Below are 21,839 nucleotides of genomic sequence, written 5' to 3' on the forward strand. Positions count from 1 at the left end.
ACGGGTTGTGTAGATGCCTTGAAAACTGAAAGAGAACGCTCGTACACTGTGGGCTCCAGTTTTTTTAGACTTTTTTATTGCACCTGAGTGCTGCTGTATGACGTTTCGGGCTCTCACCCTTCCTTAGACGCAGTTTTTATGTTATATTTTTTTCAGTGTGGATGTGCTTTTCTTTCCTCCTTTTATATTGTGTAGCTACCTTGCCATTAGGTAAGTCCCAATATTGGTGAGATATCTTCAACAGTTGCCCCGTTGACTTAAGATTGCACAATGAAACTCCAAGTCAACCCTTTATTGTACACCAATGAAGGCAAACAAAGCACATTTTGCCCATTTCTAAACCTGGCACGTTTTTGGGGGTTTGTTTTCCTTTCCTTTTAATAAGAAATATCAACTTCCTGTTGGTTTTACTATTTGAAGATCCGAATCTGGATCCACGGACCCAATCCGGATCTTCTTCCTAATTCAAATGGTAAAACCCAAACCTCTACCAAAGGGTCATTGTTCTTTGAGGCTGAGTAAATATGTTATAAGTTGTGTAAATTTAACAAAAACGACAAGTTTTTACATCACCATGTATGTCATTACATGTTACTACTTAACCAACGGCCTCATTCAGAGCTGCTTATGACGAGTACAGACGTAACAAAGCTTAAAGCACTCAATCCCAGAGCAACAGTACCTGAAAACTGATTTCACAAAACATCCCTGAGAGCCATGGATGACCCTTTATGAAAAAGAGTAATAGGCTGAGTAAGGGAGGTAGAAGTGAAGTCATTTATTCAAGACACGAGATTAGACAAGTCTTCTTCTCAAGTGTCCACACAGTGAAATCCTCAGTGCTAATTCATCCATTTGTAACAGTTCCATTTGATTCCATTTGTGCAATCTTAGACTTAAATTAACACTCACAATTTTTCTGTGTTAGATGAGTCAGCAGTGATGTTTAATTAGTGCATGGCTCTTGCAATGGGACATAATTTTCCTGAGGTTACTTGAATTCTTTGTAGCTCTGCAGCGTAGAGTTGTAATATATTGGCTAAACATTACATTTCTATTGTGTCATTATTAGCCATTTCTTTAGGCTAACTCAACCGCTCCCCCACACCTTTTGTGACATATTAGTGTCCTGACTATCCTTTTTTTTTTAAAATATAAGTTATACCCCTTTTCTAGTTTAAACTGCCTCTCTGAGCGCACATATATTTATTTCCTTTCATGTACTGTGGTTGATTTATGTGGATTGGTGAAGCAGTTACATGTACTCTTTGGTGTTCATGTAAACCAAATGCACCTCTGACCACGTCTGGAAGTGATCTCCATTGTAAAGACGGAATGTATGGCACTGGTACTCAAACTTCTTTTTTTTAATTTCCATGACCCCCATAACTCCCAAGAGTGTACAAATGGAACCAAATGGACCCGTGCGATGCGATGTGATGCAACTAAGAGTGTGGTCTATAGCCAACACCAACTCGGGACTCCTGAATCCGCTGCCCTCCGAACTCTCCTATCTAGCATCAGGGTCTTGAGCTCTATAGTGTTGTTAGGCCATTAAGACCGGGAACGCATCTGTGTCATTTTAGATTATAGCTATGGCTATTAAAAAAAATAGCAGATCTATCGGTGTCACAGACAAGTAAGGGTCCATTTGGTTCCTTTTATACACTCTCAGTTACAGAACTGTAAGGGTCCATTTGGTTCCATTTGTACACTCTCAGAGTTGCAGACAAGTAAGGGTCCATTTGGAAACCCCAAGGGTCCCTGGACCACACTTTGCCAACACCCCAAGTGTGTTTATAAGTGTATTTATATAATGTAACCCAGAATGATTCTGTCTCAATCAAACTACATTTAGTTAGAAGTAATAATAGATTAAAACATGAAATGTCTTAACAATTCCACTTGGCGGCGCCAAAGTGCAGGAAAAAAACGGACTTCTCCTGTGGCTGCCGTCTGTATCTGGCATTTAAAAAAAAAGAAAGAATGTCCCCCAACAAATAAATCCAGCACCCATAACAAAGTATTCACACTAAAGACAGTGATTGCGTTGACTGAGAGGATCTCCATTGGCTTTCTAAACGGGGTGTAGCCCATGTGCATGGTCAGCACTACCAATCTATCTTCATGGATTCAAGTTCTCAGTCGCCACAAACTGATTTCGGTCATTTTGGATTCTATAGACCATATTAATATGGCGGCCATATTGCCATTAAGTCAATGAAATGCCACCCCAGTTGCCACAGCAACGCAATGTTAAATTCCAAAATGGCCGCCGTGTGAATATGGACTATTGAAGCGTGTTGCGCAGAGAAAATAGCCGATCTACAAGCTCTCAATGCGTCTGCGACGCATTGAGAGCTTATAGATCGTCTATTTTCGGTTGTTATTATTATTAGAGCATTTTAAGTGGTCAAACTACATGTTCAGAGGCATCTTCCGTGAAATCTTAATAGTCTTGGATATTTCATATAAAAGCAAAGGTTAAAGCCTCAGTTTGTGATTTCTTCACCTGGTTGGCAGTATAGGCCTACTGTATGAAGAACAGCAGCAACAGTGTTACTTAAAACATCATTATTTTACATATTTTGTTAATTGTTTAGGAAACAGCTCTTAGTTGCACACTGTGATTAGCACCTCATCAATATAATGTGTTTTATTTTTCATTGGATGCCAAATTCTGTTTACCAACTGCTGTTGTTGCCAGGCAACATTAACCAAGTCAAAAATATTTATCAGGGATCTCAGCATTTGAAGCATCCCCAGTCATTTTTACTGCAAGACGTATAAACTATTTTGGCTCTTAGGTGTGCTTGTAAACACACTCAACTGCTCAACTGGTCAAAGACCAACAATCGTATTTTGACCTCAGTCTTTCTTGCGGGTGGGGGGCTCTTTTCACACCGATTCCGCTAAAGGCTGGAGTGTTCACAGTGAGCTGCATGGTGAGAAACATAGAATAGAATTTGGTCCTGCAGCTTTTTATATAGAGGGAGAACCAGGTGGGCCAGATCTACACTGACGGCACACTCCGCCCTCCAATCATTCTCTGAAACAAACACAAGACGCCAAGTTAGTAACCATGACAACCACATGAGCTAAACTCCTGACAACCCCAGGGTTGTCACAGTACATTAGCACATTTTAAACCTGAGATTTTTTTTTTTGCTTTAATCCATGTATCTTAATCTACCTGACACTCTACAAACACTGCCCCACAGAGGCAAGTAACAGTAATGTCTTGTTGTTTTAAATGTCAAAGGTCTTGACTAATAGGGCTTAGTTCTCATGACAACAGTTCTACCATTACTAAAGTGCATCTAGTAATATGGTAATATGTGGTCAGCTTACTAAAACCTCTTTGGTATAAATAATAATACTTTTGATGAGTCATCATGACTCATGAGACAAACCTTGAAGTGTACTTTTAATATTTAATTGACCAAACAGATTCTCAGCGCTCTGCAGAATAGTGCACAATACAGACAACATGCACAATCCTATTTTCTACTGCCGTGATGTAAGAGCATGAGTTCATAGAGAATATATTAGTGGTTCCCAAACTGGGGCCGGGGTCCCCAAATTATTTTGTGGGAGTCCCCAGATGATTAGCTTAATGTGCAACATTGTTTTCTCACAACCAACATACACTATAAGTGTATACAGGGTATCTGCACATTTCTAAAGTGACAATGTATGACTTTTGAGACCTAATTGGCCAAATGTAAAAATATTACGTAAGAAAGAGGCAAACAATGTAAAAATAGCCGATACCAGCTCACAACGCCTCGCAGTGCGAGGCGTTGTGAGCTTGAGTTCAGTTGAGTCAAACTAAATGTAATGCCTCAATTCCAAGCGCTTGTCAGGGTGGGGGGGTCCGCAATTCAAATATGATTATTTTGGGGGGTCTCGGCCTTAAAAGTTTGGGAACCCTTGCAGTATATTATATTCAAGGGGTGTGTTATTGATAGAAAATAAGTACTTTTTTGGGTGAACTATCCCTTTAACAGAACCAGAACACATCTCATACACTTTCAGTAACTGTGTAGAAAATCGAACTATTACATCAGCCAGTAGTGATGGGGCAATGGTGTTTCAACAGGATGCACCGTATCGTCTCTGTCGGGTGGAAACCTCATACGTCCAAAACTGTTACTTTTCAGGATTCAAATTAAAAAATAGTAAAAGTAGCAGATCTACAAGCTCGAAATGTGGTGCGAAGCGACGCGTTTTGAGTTTTGCTACTTCTGTGTGACGCTGTATTATGCAATCAAGTAGGGGCGTTAATTTACGAAAAGACACAAAAAGTTAGAATATGGAGATAAGAGGTTTCTAGTCGACAGCGACGATATACTGTCATTACAGACTGGATCACATGAACCCTAGCGCGTCCCGTCCCTATTCTGGAGGTGAACATTCGGCCAAAATAACATTCTATATTCACGTTGTCGCGACCCCCTCTCAAAATATTTTGTTCCAGGGGCCCCCAGAAGCAAAGATTTGAGTAAAAAAAATGTTGCTTTAAAAGTATACTATATATTCAAGGATTTGCAAAATATTTGTTTTTGCAAAAAAAAATCTATACACGGATGCTTTCCCGGTTTTAATGGGTTACATTGGTGAATAGCAGTCTTAAATAGTTCAATTGAGTCTAACCGTTTGGACCATGCACACTTGTCAGCTTAGTATGGTATCGTAAGGCAGCTGTTGCTAAACATGGTGGAAAACGTATTAATGTGACGCACACTCAAGTTCTCTAAATAATCCTGTTTTTAGTAGCATGTCCGTTTTTAAAAAATGACAAATAAAAGCTTGTATCTTGGCATTAACTATCTCTTGGGGAAATTGCAAACATTTAGCAAGGGTACTATTTCAACTTTCAAAATGTTATTATTTTAGTAGTGAAATGTCCATTGTTTACAATGGAGAGACGGTTTATCACTGTATTTGTTGAGGTACAAGCTGTGGATCTCTTTCAAGACTGTGTATTTGTGCGCCAGTATGGATGTGTGTTTGCACCAACATTTAGTGCATAATTATTTATGTGGAATGTTTGTATGTCAGAACTAATGTCACGGTTTCCCTTCAGTTGGTAATTTATTTTTGATTTATTTGTGTTTTTTAAACCTTTTGTTTTTTAAACCTCTGTAAATTAATCTACGTATACTTTGTTAGCTTACTCATTCTTACTTTTTTCAACACTTGGTAAATTAACTGACATTTAGTCTTCACACACTTTATTGTTGTTTTCTAACTTCTACCTTTTTTTTTACAACAGGAGTCATTATTTTTGTACATTATGAGAGCGCTGTAGTCTCCTATAAAGTATATTCAAATAATGTATTTATGTTATTCTATTTATCAGCCCCAGTTCATCTTCAGCCAGTTATGGCAGAACATGTGTTGAGCTTAATGAAGAAAGGTGAATGACCTGATATACAGTACACAGCATAATATGATAGCACAACATTGGCATTGGTTGGTCGCGGCCTGAAAAGTTTGGGAACCCTTGTTCTAAACCAATTGAGATATGGACAAAAGACTGGAAAATAATTTGATGCATGTATTGATTCAGAGTATTCAGACAACATCTATTGTGCCAATACTGGCCTGGGTTGTGTGGAGGTCATGTCTTGTCATATCAAGTCTTCTTTCATTATATCTCTGTATTATCCAAACAGACGTTAATATTTCACTTCCTGACAACCGAAGGTAGAATGCCCAGACAATGCTGTGTATGTGCTTATATTTGCAGACAATAGTGTTGAATGTGAATGTACAGTGTACTACTGTTAAAACAGTTTCGAGTTTCTTTTTACTTTTGAAGGCGCTGTTGGACTTTGTTGTTTGAAAGAAGTCGACAGATAGAAGCTGTTTGTCAAAGATACAGTTGGCTCTGTCTGGATTCATCCATGATAATAACCTGTACTTTCTCGTTACAGTCAAAACATTGTAAAATCTGTACAATACAATGATTTTAATCCCAATTTATCTGGTCTTAATTTCTTGTTTTTCAAATGCAGCTACAGAATCACTTGATCAAGATAATTTGAAATGATTAATGCATGTAAGGGAATAAACAAAAATTATGAGTGACAGTATGAACCCTGAAGATAAGAGGAAATTGCTGTCGTGCAGTTTGTAGTTTTCCAATATAATTTATGAATTTATGTTTATATTAATTTCATTCTAAAGGGGGTGGAAATAGACCATCGGTTTTACAACCTTTGTGTCTTTTGCAGAGAAAAACCCATAATGAGGAACTGAAGGTATATCATAAACTTGTGAATTATAGATAGATATCTATTAACATTATCAAGCAAGCATTAGTTGCAGCAGAAGTCAATTGACTTAAAGCAGACGTTTCTATCAATTACATGAAGACTTGAATTTGAGGAGATTTGTTTTGTTTGTGTCGCATTCCAAAGCCAATGATTTGATGACCGGGTCATCGGTCAATGGGCAAATTTCGAACATTGCTGGCCCACAATAACCTACCTGACCTGGCGGAGACCTGTGCTCCGAGGAGCTCTTTTTCTAGTTGTTTAGGAACAAAGTGCTAGTGTGGGAGGGGGGAGGGCTCCTTTTCATACTGTTTCACAAATCAGACTTGGTCATACAAGAAATGTCAGTCGTGAGATTTTATTTTTGCTTTAATCCATAATACCCACGTCTCCCTACACTACACCATTAGTTCTCAACCTTTTCAGGCCGCGACCCCCCAAAATAATCACATTTGAACTGGGGATCTCCCACCCTGACAAGCACAGTTGTAGGCATTACATTTAGTTTGACTCGGTTCCACAGATAAATATTGTCAAAATAGCCAAACTACAAGCTACATGACAAACCAACATACAGTACAAGTGTATACAGGGTATCTGCACCTATTCTAAAGTTTCAATTTAATGAATACCAAATTGTCAAATATTACATAAGAAAGAGGCAAATATTGTGAAAATAGCCGATCTACAAGCTCACAACGCCTCGCGTTGTGAGCTTGTAGTTCGGCTATTTTCACAATATTTCTGTTCTGTTTCTGCTCGTCATTGATTCAACAAACTCTTCAACATTGTCAACACACCACAGAAATAAGTGACCATACCTGCTCTGTCAGGTATTTTCAAATAGATATCATTCCAATGCCGTATTCAGTAGCATTGTAATGCAGCTCATGTACTGTATTTTGCTCACATAAAGTTATTCCGTAAAGGCTATAAATGAGTTTTACAAACAAAAGATTTGACTTTAACCTATCAGTATCACTCTCATTAATTGTTATAAGAGCTGTGCTTGGTGATTGATCTATTTTCATGTATCGTGTATGCAAGAAATGTTCTACCATTAATGTTAATATTAGACATGTTACTGTTTCAAAAGTTGCTTTGAATATTTTGTGAAACTTTTTAGAACTCTCTATTTTCTCTCTGACACGCTGTATAATACTGTAGTTGCGTTAGTTTTCCTGGATGAGAATATGGAATTTGCTTTGTTGTGACATTCAATAAAGTGCTCTCATTCTATTTTGCAGTAACACAACTCTTCTATTCTATTCTATTATATCATATTGCAATCTTAAGGGACAAATACATCAGGATAAAACCAGTGTGACCAAAAGGTTTTGTCAAAGGTTCTATTCGCTCCAGTCCAGAATGTTTCTGCATCAAGGGTCATGTGGTTCCTATGTGGACATTGTGTCCTTGAGCAAGGCACCAACCTCATCTGGCTCTTGTTATTGCTTTAGACTTCTCTGTTTTGCATATTGGAAATAACCTTTAAGCAATCAATACCACATGCACACCAGTCTACTATTAACACATTAACACTTCCTCATTTAACATACGTAGCTACTGAGGGGAAATTGCTAATTGCGTTTACAGTAGATGTCATCATGCTATCTTCCTGGTCCTCTTCCGCAAAATAAAACATCTTTATGTTTTTTTTTTTACACATTCTGCTACTAAACTTTGAACAGTCGTGTGCAGTTTGTATGCAATATAGATGATGCTTTTATTCAAAGTTCCTACTGTAGCAAAATGGTTCATCCAAATAACCTGTTAAAACTAAACACCATCATCACAGAGAAACGTCCTACACTGTAGATGACTGAACCACTATGAGAGGGAAGAGGGTTCACTAAAGTTATTTCTTATTTATTTTAGTTTCCAGCTAAATAATGTATTTGACTCCAAGTGACTGTTGACAATGTCCATAGTACAGTCGCACAAGTTTGACAGCACTGCAGTCAGGTTAAGAAGTATAGTAACAATAAGGGCGACAAAGAAATGTATTAGAGCTCATTCAAGGAATTTAAGTAATAAATAATTCCAAATACAAAAGATATTGTGGAGTAGTGTGTCAGCCAGTGATGTACAGTATGTGAGTGGATGTAAATACTGTACATATATGATGTAGGGTTGTTCAGAACCAAACAAACAGCAAGCTAAACAAGACAAGTGCAGCACTAGGTCAGTGGTTCTCAACCTTTTCAGGCCGCGATCCCCCAAAATAATCATATTTGAACTGGGGACCCCCCACCCTGACAAGCACTTGGAGTTGAGGCAATACATTTAGTTTGACTCGGTTCCATAGATAAATATTGTGAAAATAGCAGATCTACAAGCTCACAACTTTCTTATATTATTTGACAATTTGGCAATTTTGTAGGCAAGAATGTTTTAAAAGTCCTTAAATTCACTTCACTGTCATCTGGGGACCCCCCATCCCCCAATCATGTGAGGACCCACAGGTTGAGAACCACTCCACTAGGTTATGCATTGGTTCTCAAAGTGGGGTCCTTGGGGGGGTGTACCAGGGGGTCCCCAGCAAAATGAGCAAATATAGCGTCACAATCATTTTAACCACTTTAACTATATTGTATACTTTGCCCATTAAGCCGCCTGCTATTTTGCAAAATTCCCTGGCACAAAATATTTTTTTGATGGGGGGGGGGGGTCGATATACATAGCATTTTGGGGGTCCTTGACATGAAAAAGTTTGAGAACCACTGTACTGATGGGATGCACTGGACCCAGGCGCTGATGATCCCTGCCTCCTGAAAAAAAGCAACCTAAAACAGGTGGAGACGGATGTCATAATACTAAACATCTCTTGCTTTTTTTCCAGTCTCTCCAACATCATTAGTTCCCACGAAGTACAATATTATATTACAGATTATATCTCTGCTATCTGGCAGAAACCAGCTAAATCCAAAATGTAAAATTTTCACGAAATGACAAAAACAAAACAAAAAGTGGAGTTTTTGTTCATCATTGATAAGAACAGCTGAATGGACCTCCAAGCTCACCATGAGGTTGGAGGTCAAAAGAGGGTGGAGCCTGGAGTCAGAAAAAACAGCTAACTCCACCCCCCTTTGGTGGAGTTAGCTGGTTTAGCAGAAAGTTTGAGGATCCAATGTTAGCTGGTTTTGTCAGAAGCGCTTTTTAATACTTTTCATTGGTTCAATATTTTTGGGGCGGTGTAACCGCCCCCTATAAGTGAGGTTTGGACACTGACCAATCCTGCACCGTGATTGGCCAATAGTCTACAACGCAGTCTACAACCGTAACCCTTCCACAGTCAATGCAAATCTATACTTTTGCAAAGTCAGCCAATCACATTACAGCTAGTGTCATCACCACTAGCTGTAATGTGATTGGCTGACTTTGCAAATTCAGGACTGTGATTGGCTAGCGAAACACATGACACATGTGCAGCCCTATGAATAGCAGTATGGACTTAAAAAAACACTTTGTTTTTTTTTAAGTGAATCACTTCCATCACTGTGATGACCACTGTGACCACACCGCCCACTTCACACTGGGTGTGATTTTTTTATCAACACACAGACGTAAAGGGTGTTCTATAGACCCCTTAACAGACGACGTCACACTGATAAGAACCAGTATGCGTGCAACCAGTATGCGCGCAATGAAGCCCATTCTGTCAGGTCTCGCTAGGACGCGCCTCACTAGCCAACACACAAGAGGGGGTTGGGGTGTGCTGAAACCAGCGCACCCCGAAACAACAGGTTGGAAATTGAATGCGTGAAACAATCACCTGTGCGTCCAGTCTAAATGTTAGTAAACAAATAATTGGTCTATAGCACCGATTTATGGGAAAAAATGCAAACACGCATACATGGAGTTAGCTGGTTTCTGCCGGACAGAAAATAATTATTATTTCCAGTCTCTCCAACATCATTAGTCCCCACCAAGTACAATTACAATTCAGACATTTAGCAGACACACTTATCCAGAGCGACAAATACAAGATCAGAGTAGCAGAGCAAGCAACAAGGTAAAGAGTCACAATTATGTTGAGTGCAGTGAGAACAATGTAGTACCCAGTGGTGTAAAGTAACTAAGTACATTTAATCAAGTACTGTATTTGAGGATTTTTTTAAAATTGTTGGTACTTCTACTCCACTACATCTCAGAGGCAAATATTGAACTTTTTTACTCCACTACAATTTTACAACTTTAATTACTATTTAATTTGTAGATTTTGATTATTATGACAATACATGCATTAACCACTTCAGCCCTATGCATACTTAGGCTATTTGAAAATAGCAGATCTACAAGCTCACAATGCGATGTGTTGTGAGTATGTAGATCTGCTATTTTCAAAGCATTTTTTAATGAATATGGAAACTTATGAAATGGGACATTCTGCAAAATGAGTACTTTTACTTTTAGTACTTACTTAGTACTAATACTTTTTTACTTTTACTCAAGTACATTTTAAATACTAAACTTTTATTTGTATTTGTATTTCTACATTGTGGTATTGGTACTTTTACTTAAGAACAAAATGTGAGTACTTTCACCACTGGTATACCTCAAAAGGCTAAGATACCTGGTCAACAATTAACCTTGCATCTGTCTAAACAACAACATCTAAACAGCGTTCTGTATATTTGTGGTAAACATGATGGGTGACTGTCGTCACAATCTGAACTATAGTAACAAACACACATGTTAAAGCTTGTGTTTCTGATAATGAGGAACTAACAACTCTCTAGTTGATCAAGGTGTTTTTAATAGCTGGTTGGCTCATAGAAGTTGGCACATCCTTTCTTAGAATTTAGAAATTGTGTGTGTGTGTGTGTGTGTGTGTGTGTGTGTGTGTGTGTGTGTGTGTGTGTGTGTGTGTGTGTGTGTGTGTGTGTGTGTGTGTGAACAGAAGTTAAACTGCCTAGATACAGAATAGCATAAAATAGCTGTAATAACAAGGAGGAGTTCAGTTAATGATAGAAAGTACATCTGCGTGTTTAAGAGGCAGTAGTTCAGAGACAGCCGAAATCAACAGAACAATAGAGAGTATAGAAAGTGAAGTATGGCTGAATTCAAATGGACTGAATTATTATTATTATTATTATTATTGACAGTACTGCTTCATCTGCCTGGTGAGAATACATTACATTTTTTACATATAGTCAATGTAAGTAGGCCTACAGTACAATAAATACATAATTAATGCAACATCAATTATGCACCTTTTTATGACAACTGCTTTTACAAATTGTTTGATAATATAACATTTTATCTGATCAGGGTTGAATTACTTGACAGATAAAATTCAACTGATCATATCCATATGATGTTGCACACATCTATTATTTATTCACGTTTATGTTTTATGTTTAAAACAATAACAATAGTTTGGCCTGTGTTTGTGTCTCTGACACTTAACCCTTACACTCCTCAATATACTGTAATTGTCTGAAATGTTCATATGAATATAAATGTATCAGTGAGATGCAATGATCAATTATCGTTGTCATTTATCCATCAGCAAATACCAGACAACAGGACGTAGTTGTCTACCAAAGAGTTGGAGAAGAAGTCACTCTGCCTTGTGACACAAGTCATTGTGACCAGGATGAATGGCTTTTTCATGGGTACAGTTCTCCTGCTACTCTAGGTTTAGTTAGAAATGGGAAGATTGACAATAATCAATTGAGAAATGACAAAGCAAGAGCACAGAGACTGAGAGTTGAAATAAACTGTTCTTTGGTTATAAAGAACTTCACAGCTGAGGATGTCGGTCTGTACTCTTGCCGGTTAGTCGACAGTGCTCCTAAAAGTCGTTATTATGTCTCTCTCTTCACCAGTGAGTATCTTCTTTACCATTTATTTTGTCTCAATCCACTGAATATTTAGAGTTCTAGTTTAAATCATACATTTTGTCTTCAGCCAACATCAATATCAACAACAATTAATATTCACTATGTTTTCTCTCTCTCAGTATCTCAAACACTGTCACCAGGGACAGATCTCGATCCCAGGAGCAGCCAGCTGCTGTTATCCTGCTCTATAGTGGGAAATGACCAGTATAGAAAGTGTAGACATTCTCTAAGATGGATAGATAAGGATAATAAAATATGGAACAAAACCAGTGAAGAGAAACAGCATCTCTGCAATGACACAGTGACCATTCAGATCCCCCAGAAGAGGAATAACAGTGAGGTGTTCAGGTGTCAGCTGACCGATGGAGAAGTGATTAAATCTATTGATTTTACCGCCGTGCCCTCAGGTGGGAAATGTTTCCTTTGTGTGATGAAAATGCAAGTTATTAACCACTATTAACCACTATTAAACCCTAATCTATACTTTGTTGTACGACAAAAAGCTAAAATAGCAGATCAAAGAGCTCAGAACATATTACAACATGTTGTGAGCTTGTAGATCGTCTCTTTTCGCAATTTTTGAAAAACAATTGTCCGCAAATATAGTGTAATCCCCTGGCCAATTGTTACATTTTACACGTTTGTTAATTGCTGATTGGTGCTGCTTGCTCAGGGGATAAATTGAATCTTGACCATAAGGTCAAAATTCATGTCAGATCCTAGGTAAGACATGACCTTTGACATTATCTAAATGTCTCAATAGAAGATCAGGTAGACAAAATACAACCACCCCAATTGTATAATTTATATTCTATTAACATACTCGACCATACAGATTGGACATTAAATTGTATTTTTTTTTTTTACAGTTACATAGTGCCGCTTTAATGTTATGTGCCCTTTGTCCTGAACGTTTTTCAGTATAATGTTTCTTAATGTCATCCATAGATAAGACATCGCCCCCTGCAGAGTCCCCTGGTCTGACCCACATCCTGTGGACTGTTGGTAGAGCACTGCTGTACCTGATCATGTTTGTTATGATATTTATCATATCATATATCATATACAGGTGTATGTCAGCTAAAGGTGAGAATGTTCTCTCTCAGCCAAATAACCTGTTAAAACTAAACACATCATCACAGAAAAACGTTCTATACTGTAGATGACTGAACCGCTATGAGAGGGAAGAGGGTTCACTAAAGTTATTTCTTATTTATTTTAGTTTCCAGCTAAATAATGTATTTGACTCCAAGTGACTGTTGACAATGTCCATACAGTCGCACACGTTTGACGACACTGCAGTCAGGTTAAGAAGTATAGTAACAATAAGGGCGACACGTTAGTAAATGTAGAGTAGTGTGTCAGGTCTAAGTGAGTTACTGTACATTAAAAACAATAATAATTATAAATGATTCTAAATTCAACTCTGTCTTTTTTTCCCCAGGGGACCAAACACCAAATGATGGCAATATGGTGAGTAATAAAATTTGAAAAAATATACTAAATATGCTGTAAAATGCTGCAGTAAAAATCATTTGGTATTTATAACTGTCCATTATGTCAAGTTTTTGTAGGTATTGTGTAACAGAGAGCTGTAACTGTGCTGTTAGTCTGACCACAGCCACTCGTATCAACACCACAGTGACGACAACTTATATGAACAGATTTTATATCAATATATATGACAATACACACACTTTGAGAACCTTCACTACAACTCAACTCATTTGTTTAATGTGGCAGAAGGAGCCACAAACTCCATCTTTCTCTGACTCAACGTTAGATTGCCCTGTTCAAACATAATGAGAAATATAGCTGCAAGCAGCGATAATACGGGGCCAGTGAATAGAGAGAGAGAGAGACATGGAAACGGAATAGATTGAAGAGAGAGAGAGTGACATGGAAACAATAGATTGATGAGAGAGAGAGATGGAAACATAATGGTTTGATTGGACATCTCAACCTACTGCCATTAACAGGATTCGAACTCTCAACCTTCAGACTATAGGCTGCAACACTACCTATAGTGCTATAGCTTTGTCCAGACTGATATTGTCTGTTGAAGATCATAAACTCTTGCCTTCTTTCATGAACCAAGCCCCTGTTTCACTAACGCTAAGATCACTCGTTCACAAACCATTTACCAATGAAGAAATTGTACATCTCCTCAGAACCAAAACTAGTGAAAGTAGCCGATCTACAAGCTCACAAACCATGAAAAGTTGTGAGATTGTAGATCAGCTATTTTCAGAATGAAGTATGTCATACGTTGAAAAAACGTACTCTCAAATAAGCATTTCAGGTTATCTTTACCATTTGCACATGTATTCATTGATACAGTCATGTCGTTTGCAATTCAACTTAAATTAAGTCTGCATCAAGTGAGGCTTGAACTGGCGACCTTGAGATTGTGAGGCATTCATTTAAGGGAGACGCCATTGGCCCAACAGACAAGTAACTGTGAAAAAGGAGATCACACAGATGATACAGTTTCACGCAAATAGCTGAAAAATCCTGGGTTTAAGTGTTTTTCAAACTGCTCAAAATTGCGGACAATCTAAGGGCGGAGCTTACTGGTCAAAGCGATAGATGTGTTCCTCATGAGTCAAGGCACAAGTGTAAGCAAGTTTCACGACTTTCGGCCAAACGAGCCGAACTTTTGCCTGTTTAAAGTTTGCATTTTCAAAAAATTGCTATAGCGCCCCCCTTTGGCCAATTGGAGTGAGATTGGTTTCAGTGATATTTGGAATGACTCTCTACATTACTGCAACGTTTCAAAGAAATGTGAGTCTTGCATGTATGTGTTAGGGGCAGATGAATAATTTTCATAAAACTGCAATAGTTAAAATCTATTTCCTCCTGGGATTTTTGAGTAATCTGCACAAAACATTTTACACATGAACTTAGGACCTTTGCCGACAAAACAAAAGCGGCGGATTTTCCATAAGTGAAAAAATGCAGAAGTTAGGAGCCAATGACTGTTTTTCATATAATTCAAAATGGTGGGAGATCTAAAGGTCAGAGGTCAAAAGTCAGACCACGAAAGTTGTCGGGCATGAAGAGACGCATGAGTGTATCGAAGTTTCATGGTTGTAGGTCAAACAGGGCATGAGTTGTACCTGTTCAAAGTTGGCACTTTCAATTGAGTGCTATAGCGCCACCCTTTGACGAATGAGTGTGAGAATTATTTCTTGGTAGTTTTTCATGAGCATCTACCATATGGCCGAGTTTCGTAAAAAGCGTATGCACGGTTAAGCCAGAACTGGCAAAAACAAGTATTTTTCAAACTGCTCAAAATTGCGGAAAATCTAAGGGCGGAGCTTAATGGTCAAATCGATACGTGTGTTCCTCATGAGTCAAGGCACATGTGTAAGCAAGTTTCACGACTTTCGGCCAAACGAGGCATGACTTATGCCTGTTTAAAGTCTGCCTTTTCAAAAAATTGCTATAGCGCCCCCTTTTGGCCAATTGGAGTAAGATTGGTTTCAGTGATATTTGGAATGACCCTGTACATTTCTGCAAAGTTTCAAAGAAATGTGAGTCTGCATGTATGTTTTAGGCACAGATGAATAATTTTCTTTAAACTGTAATAGTTAAAATCTATCTCCTCCTGGGATTTTTGAGCAATCTGCACGAAACGTTTAGCACTTGAACCTTGGACCACTGCCTACAAAAATTTCCAACGGATTTTCCATAAGTGAAAAAATGCAGAAGTTAGGAGCCAATGACTGTTTTTCATATAATTCAAAATGGTGGGAGATCTAAAGGTCAGAGGTCAAAAGTCAGAGGGTGAAAGTTGTTCAGCATGAGGAGACGCATATGTGTATCCAAGTTTCATGGCTGTAGGTCAAACAGGGCATGAGTTGTACCTGGTCAAAGTTGGCATTTTCAATTGAGTGCTATAGCGCCACCTTTGGACGAAAGATTGTGAGAATTATTTGTTTATCGTTTTTCATGACCATCTACCATATGGCCGAGTTTCATAAAAAACGACAGCGCGGTTCAGCCAGAACTGCGAAAAGTGGCAGAAGAAGAAGTGACAGAATACTGCCAATAACAATACGTGTCCAGAGCAGAGCTCTGGCCCCGTAAATATCTGATACAGGCCAGAGCTCTAGATCAGTGGTTCTCAACCTGTGGGGCGGGACCCCCAGTGAAGTGAAATACCTAAAATAAAAATACCTAAAAATACAAATAAATACCTCCCAAAAAAACAAATTGGTCAAACATTGGCCAAATTGTCAAATAATATAAGAAAGAGGCAAAACATTTGAAAATAGCTGATCTACAAGCTCACAACGCCTCGCTTTGCGAGGCGTTGTGAGCTTGTAGATCTGTTATTTTCACAATATTTAACTGTGGAACCGAGTCAAAATGTAATGCCTCAACTCCTATATTCCAAGTGCTTATCAGGATGGGGGGTCCCCAGTTCAAATATGATTATTTTGGGGGGGTCCCCAGTTCAAATATGATTATCAGGGTGGGGGGTCCCCAGTTCAAATATGATTATTTTGGGGGGGTACGCAGTTCAAATATGATTATTTGGGGGGGGTCTCCAGTTCAAATATGATTATTTTGGGGGGGTCTCCAGTTCAAATATGTTTATTTTGGGGGGGTCCGCAGTTCAAATATGTTTATTTTGGGGGGGGTCTCCAGTTCAAATATGTTTGTTTGTTTGTTTTTTGGGGGAGGGGGGGGTCTGCAGTTCAAATATGATTATTTTGGGGGGGTCTCCAGTTCAAATATGATTATTTTGGGGGGGTCTCCAGTTCAAATATGATTATTTTGGGGGGGTCGCGTTGTGGCCTGAAAAGGTTGAGAAGCACTGGTCTATATAAAGCTGCATGTCTCTGCATTTACCCACAACACCATGTCCTATACTGCTGCACCCTAGGGGGGCACACCATGTCATTTACAACTAAACGTTGCTCTCAAGAATGTTGTTGAAAACATTTGAAGTGAGAAATAGACGATGCAGTAACCAAACATGCAGTCTATTTGATCAACGTCTTTGTTTTCCAAGGCGACTGTGTCTGCCCAGCGCAATACTTATGGAATACTTTAATTGCCGTAAGTAAGGAAATACTTCATTTTGCTGTTAAATTTGAGTCAATGTATTAATTAATTTATTAAGTAGCCGTGTAATAAGTGGGATAATTGACTGGTAGCTGGTCATTATTGAAAAATAAAGACAGGGTGATTATGCACCTCAGCTCCGTGACGGTGCATAATCACCCGGTCCGGATTTATTTTTTAATAATGACCAGCTACCAGTCAATTATCCCCTGCATAGCCAACGTATAAAATATGGATAAAGTGGTTGAAATTATTGTGATGCTATATTAACACATTTGGCTGAATATCATGAATTTTGATCGTGGTTCAACTCTCCTCCCTGGAAAACTGATCATTAATGTTGCTTTTTGTATCATTTATGAATTATGAACACTTACTGGCCTTTAGGAGCCGATATCGTTGCTGTCAGGCAGAAACCTCTTATCTCCATATTCTAACTTGTTATGATTTTTTCCTTAAATTAACGTCCTTGATCATACTACAGCATCACACAAAAGCATTTAAAGTAGCAGGTCTACAAGCTCCAAATGTGTCTGAGCTTGTAGATCTGCTACTTTTGATGATTTTGAATCCTGAAAAATTTTGGACATAATGAGGTTTCCTCTGGACAGAGACCATACATATATTTATATATCTCAACTAAAAACGTAACAATAATGAAGTGTGTTTTCACTGCAGTACTAAGGTTCACATCATGTTTTATGTTGTGTACTTAACATCCTGTTTCTTTTTAATAAATCATTTATATATCTGGTATACTGTACAACACTCTGTGTGTGTGTGTGTGTGTGTGTGTGTGTGTGTGTGTGTGTGTGTGTGTGTGTGTGTGTGTGTGTGTGTGTGTGTGTGTGTCAATAATAACTGAAGAGTGGGTCTTATTATTTCACAAAGCTGTGGAATGTTTATTATAATAACCTTGCATCTTCACATTTAATCTCTACTTCATCGTACAAGAAAATAACATAACGGTAATAAGTAACGGTTTCCACTGAATTGGTTAATTTGTATTCGTAGGGGTACCAGAGAAATAATAATAATTACATTTTTTTATTGTATTTAATTTTTTTCATTTTCCAAAAAAAAACATTTTAAAATAAATGATAAAGGTTATCGAAAGAACACGGCCCCCTCACGCATGAGGAGGGCAGGGTGAGTCACCAGAAACAAGGACGGGTGTTTTTGATGAATCTAACATGTTAAAAATGGAGTTTGAAGTTAAAATGTGTTTGTATAGGAAGGGGGCGTGTCTGATAAAATGAATATCATATATCTAAATATTGAATCGAGCAACTTAAAAACGGTCTGGGGGGTTCACAAAAGCCTGAGTAGACGATAAAATTACCCAACGTTTTTTTGAAAGTGAAATATCCCTTTAATGTTCATTCCACTTCACCGAGTAGATCGGCAGCTTTTTAGATTCCCCAAATAATAAACAAACAAATCATAATAAAGTTATCTCCCCAAAACAAGAGTAGGTCTATGAGCTCAAAGGACAAATGAAATACCAGTAAGGCAGGCAGCACCGCAGCGGAGGTGATCTGGAACGGTTCCCTGCGTGTCAGTGTCAATAAACCATGTGTTTGTTGTTCCAGCAGGAACGGCCAGAATGTGGGGAATCACACCGTTGTTCAGGGTCAGATTGAGGGGTAAGTGGCTCCTTCTGTCGTGGGATTAACGTCCACTTCACGGAGGGCTACGAACACTTGTTTACGGTCTAAAACGATACGGTACAAACACTGTGAGTGACGAGCTGTGTTCCGTCAGCAACGATAAGAGCTGTGTTCCGTCAGCAACGATAAGGTGGCAACAATAAGACTTCCGGTGGACGAACTCTTCAGAATAAGAGTACCCTCTAGAGCAAAAAGGAGCCATTGAAAAACGGTTAATTTGCACATTAAAACTATAAATTAAGCATTTAAACGACATATTATGTTTCTATACAACACATATTATGTTTCTGTGTAACAAAAAGGGATTTAAAACATTAATAATTTATATAAATGGATAAATGCTGTTCAAAGGAATGCATAGCCTATACAAATTGGACACTGGACAGGAGACGGCTCCGTGAGGCAACACTTTGGACATACGCACGCGTTCAGGGAGACCTCCTCTACAATACCACACTCTCGGATAAGCCCGAGAAGTGTAAAAAAAAGTGTGGCGGACCGTCCAGTGAGGTCAGAGGTCAGAAAAGTGGCAAAAAGTGCCGCTTTCAGACAATAGTGGGCGCTGCACAGGAGACGGCTCCGCGAGGCAACACTTTGAACATACGCACGCGTTCAGGGAGACCTCCTCTACAATACCACACTCTCCGCTAAGCGGGAGAGGTGTAAAAAAAAGTGTGGTGGGCCGTCCAGTGAGGTCAGAGGTCAGAAAAGTGCCACTTTTAGACAATAGTGGGCGCTGCACAGGAGACGGCTCCGCGAGGCAACACTTTGAACATACGCACGCGTTCAGGGAGACCTCCTCTACAATACCACACTCTCCGCTAAGCGGGAGAGGTGTAAAAAAAAGTGTGGCGGGCCGTCCAGTGAGGTCAGAGGTCAGAAAAGTGCCACTTTTAGACAATAGTGGGCGCTGCACAGGAGACGGCTCCGCGAGGCAACACTTTGGACATACGCACGCGTTCAGGGAGACCTCCTCTACAATACCACACTCTCCGCTAAGCGGGAGAGGTGTAAAAAAAAGTGTGGCGGGCCGTCCAGTGAGGTCAGAGGTCAGAAAAGTGCCACTTTTAGACAATAGTGGGCGCTGCACAGGAGACGGCTCCGCGAGGCAACACTTTGAACATACGCACGCGTTCAGGGAGACCTCCTCTACAATACCACACTCTCCGCTAAGCGGGAGAGGTGTAAAAAAAAGTGTGGCGGGCCGTCCAGTGAGGTCAGAGGTCAGAAAAGTGCCACTTTTAGACAATAGTGGGCGCTGCACAGGAGACGGCTCCGCGAGGCAACACTTTGGACATACGCACGCGTTCAGGGAGACCTCCTCTACAATACCACACTCTCCGCTAAGCGCGAGAGGTGTAAAAAAAAGTGTGGCGGGCCGTCCAGTGAGGTGTGTGTGTGTGTGTGTGTGTGTGTGTGTGTGTGTGTGTGTGTCAATAATAACTGAAGAGTGGGTCTTATTATTTCACAAAGCTGTAACATGTTTATTATAATAACCTTGTATCTCCATATTTAAAATGTTCAAGTGTTTTCTTTTTCGTAAATTAATGCTCTACTTCAGGGGTCTTCAACAGGGGGTCCGGGACCCCTAGGGGATCCTCAGAGTTACTCCAGGGGGTCCGCCAAATCTTTGTGATAGGATTTTTTTTTTTACATTTTAACCACTTGAACCCTAGCATTTCTATTCTGATGAACATTAGCTGAAAATAGCAGATCTACAAGCTCACAACGCCTCGCGCTGCGAGGCGTTGTGAGCTTGTAGATCTGCTATTTTCGGCAAAGGGGTTTAGCGTATAGAGGGGAAAAGAATAAAATCAAGTACCAACTATTGAAGGTTTAAGTGGTTAAATGTCTGAAATGAACAAAAAATATTAATTTACACAACACCGATGATAGTCAATGAAGCTATCTATAAAATCTATTGAAAAGTTTAATCTGCAACACAATTGTATGGAATGTATGGGGGTCCCTGCTTCGTCTCTCTCTCAGGTAAGGGGTCCCTGCTTCGTCTCTGTCTCTACTAGGGGGTCCTTGGGCTGAAAACGTTGAAGACCCCTGCTCTACTTCAACATACAAGAGTGTCACCCCAAAAGTAGTGAAAATTGCAGCTCACAACGACAAGTTGTGAGCTTGTAGATCTGCTATCCTTGAATTCATGGAGCCAATAATATGATGACCGGTGGAAAGATGCTCCTACCGGAGAGACCACCGGTAATCAAATTATTGACTCAGGAATGAGACAAAAACAAATACATTTCCATGAATTCAAGGCTTCATGGGGTGTAATTGATAGAAATAAGTACTTTTTTGGGTGAACTACTCCTTTAAGCCATTTAGACCTGAGACCGATTCTAAAAACACCTTCTAAATCCTGACCTAAGTTTTCTGAAAAACTTTAAATATGGGGTTCCCGCCCAAAATGGGTTAAAGGGGGCTCAAGACCGCGCCCCTTTATCCATCTGCTAAAAGTGCTCTCTCTCTCTCCAGATATTTACTAAATGGTGAAAGAAATGTAAACGCCTGCTTTAGTGCTTTCCATGTGGTACCTAAAGGCAGCGTTCAAAAGAATTGCCTTTCCAAACTCTCCTGAACTTGAATGCAGTGAAATGCCCTCTGAGTATAAATCCATGCCGTACGTCTCATCTCTGACTTAATAACTGACACTTTCACTTTGATAACCATTCATTCTACTGGATGCATAGAAATGTCAAAAGGATTTCTGGACTGATGTGGACTCACTCACTCACTCGCTCGCTCGCTCGCTCACTCACTCACTCACTCACTCACTCACTCTGTCTGTCTCTCAGGTTGTTCAACATGTCTCTATAGTAACAGGTGATGTTTAATAAAATAATAATTCTGATTGGTTGCTGAGTGAATCAGGAAGTGAAATTCAAGTTTCGAGATTCGAGTTTCCAGTCAGAAGCCTCAGTGGTTTAACCACACACACACACACACAC

Source organism: Gymnoscopelus microlampas, assembly GCF_963454915.1.
Source record: "Gymnoscopelus microlampas genome assembly, chromosome: 16".
Lineage (NCBI taxonomy): Eukaryota > Metazoa > Chordata > Actinopteri > Myctophiformes > Myctophidae > Gymnoscopelus > Gymnoscopelus microlampas.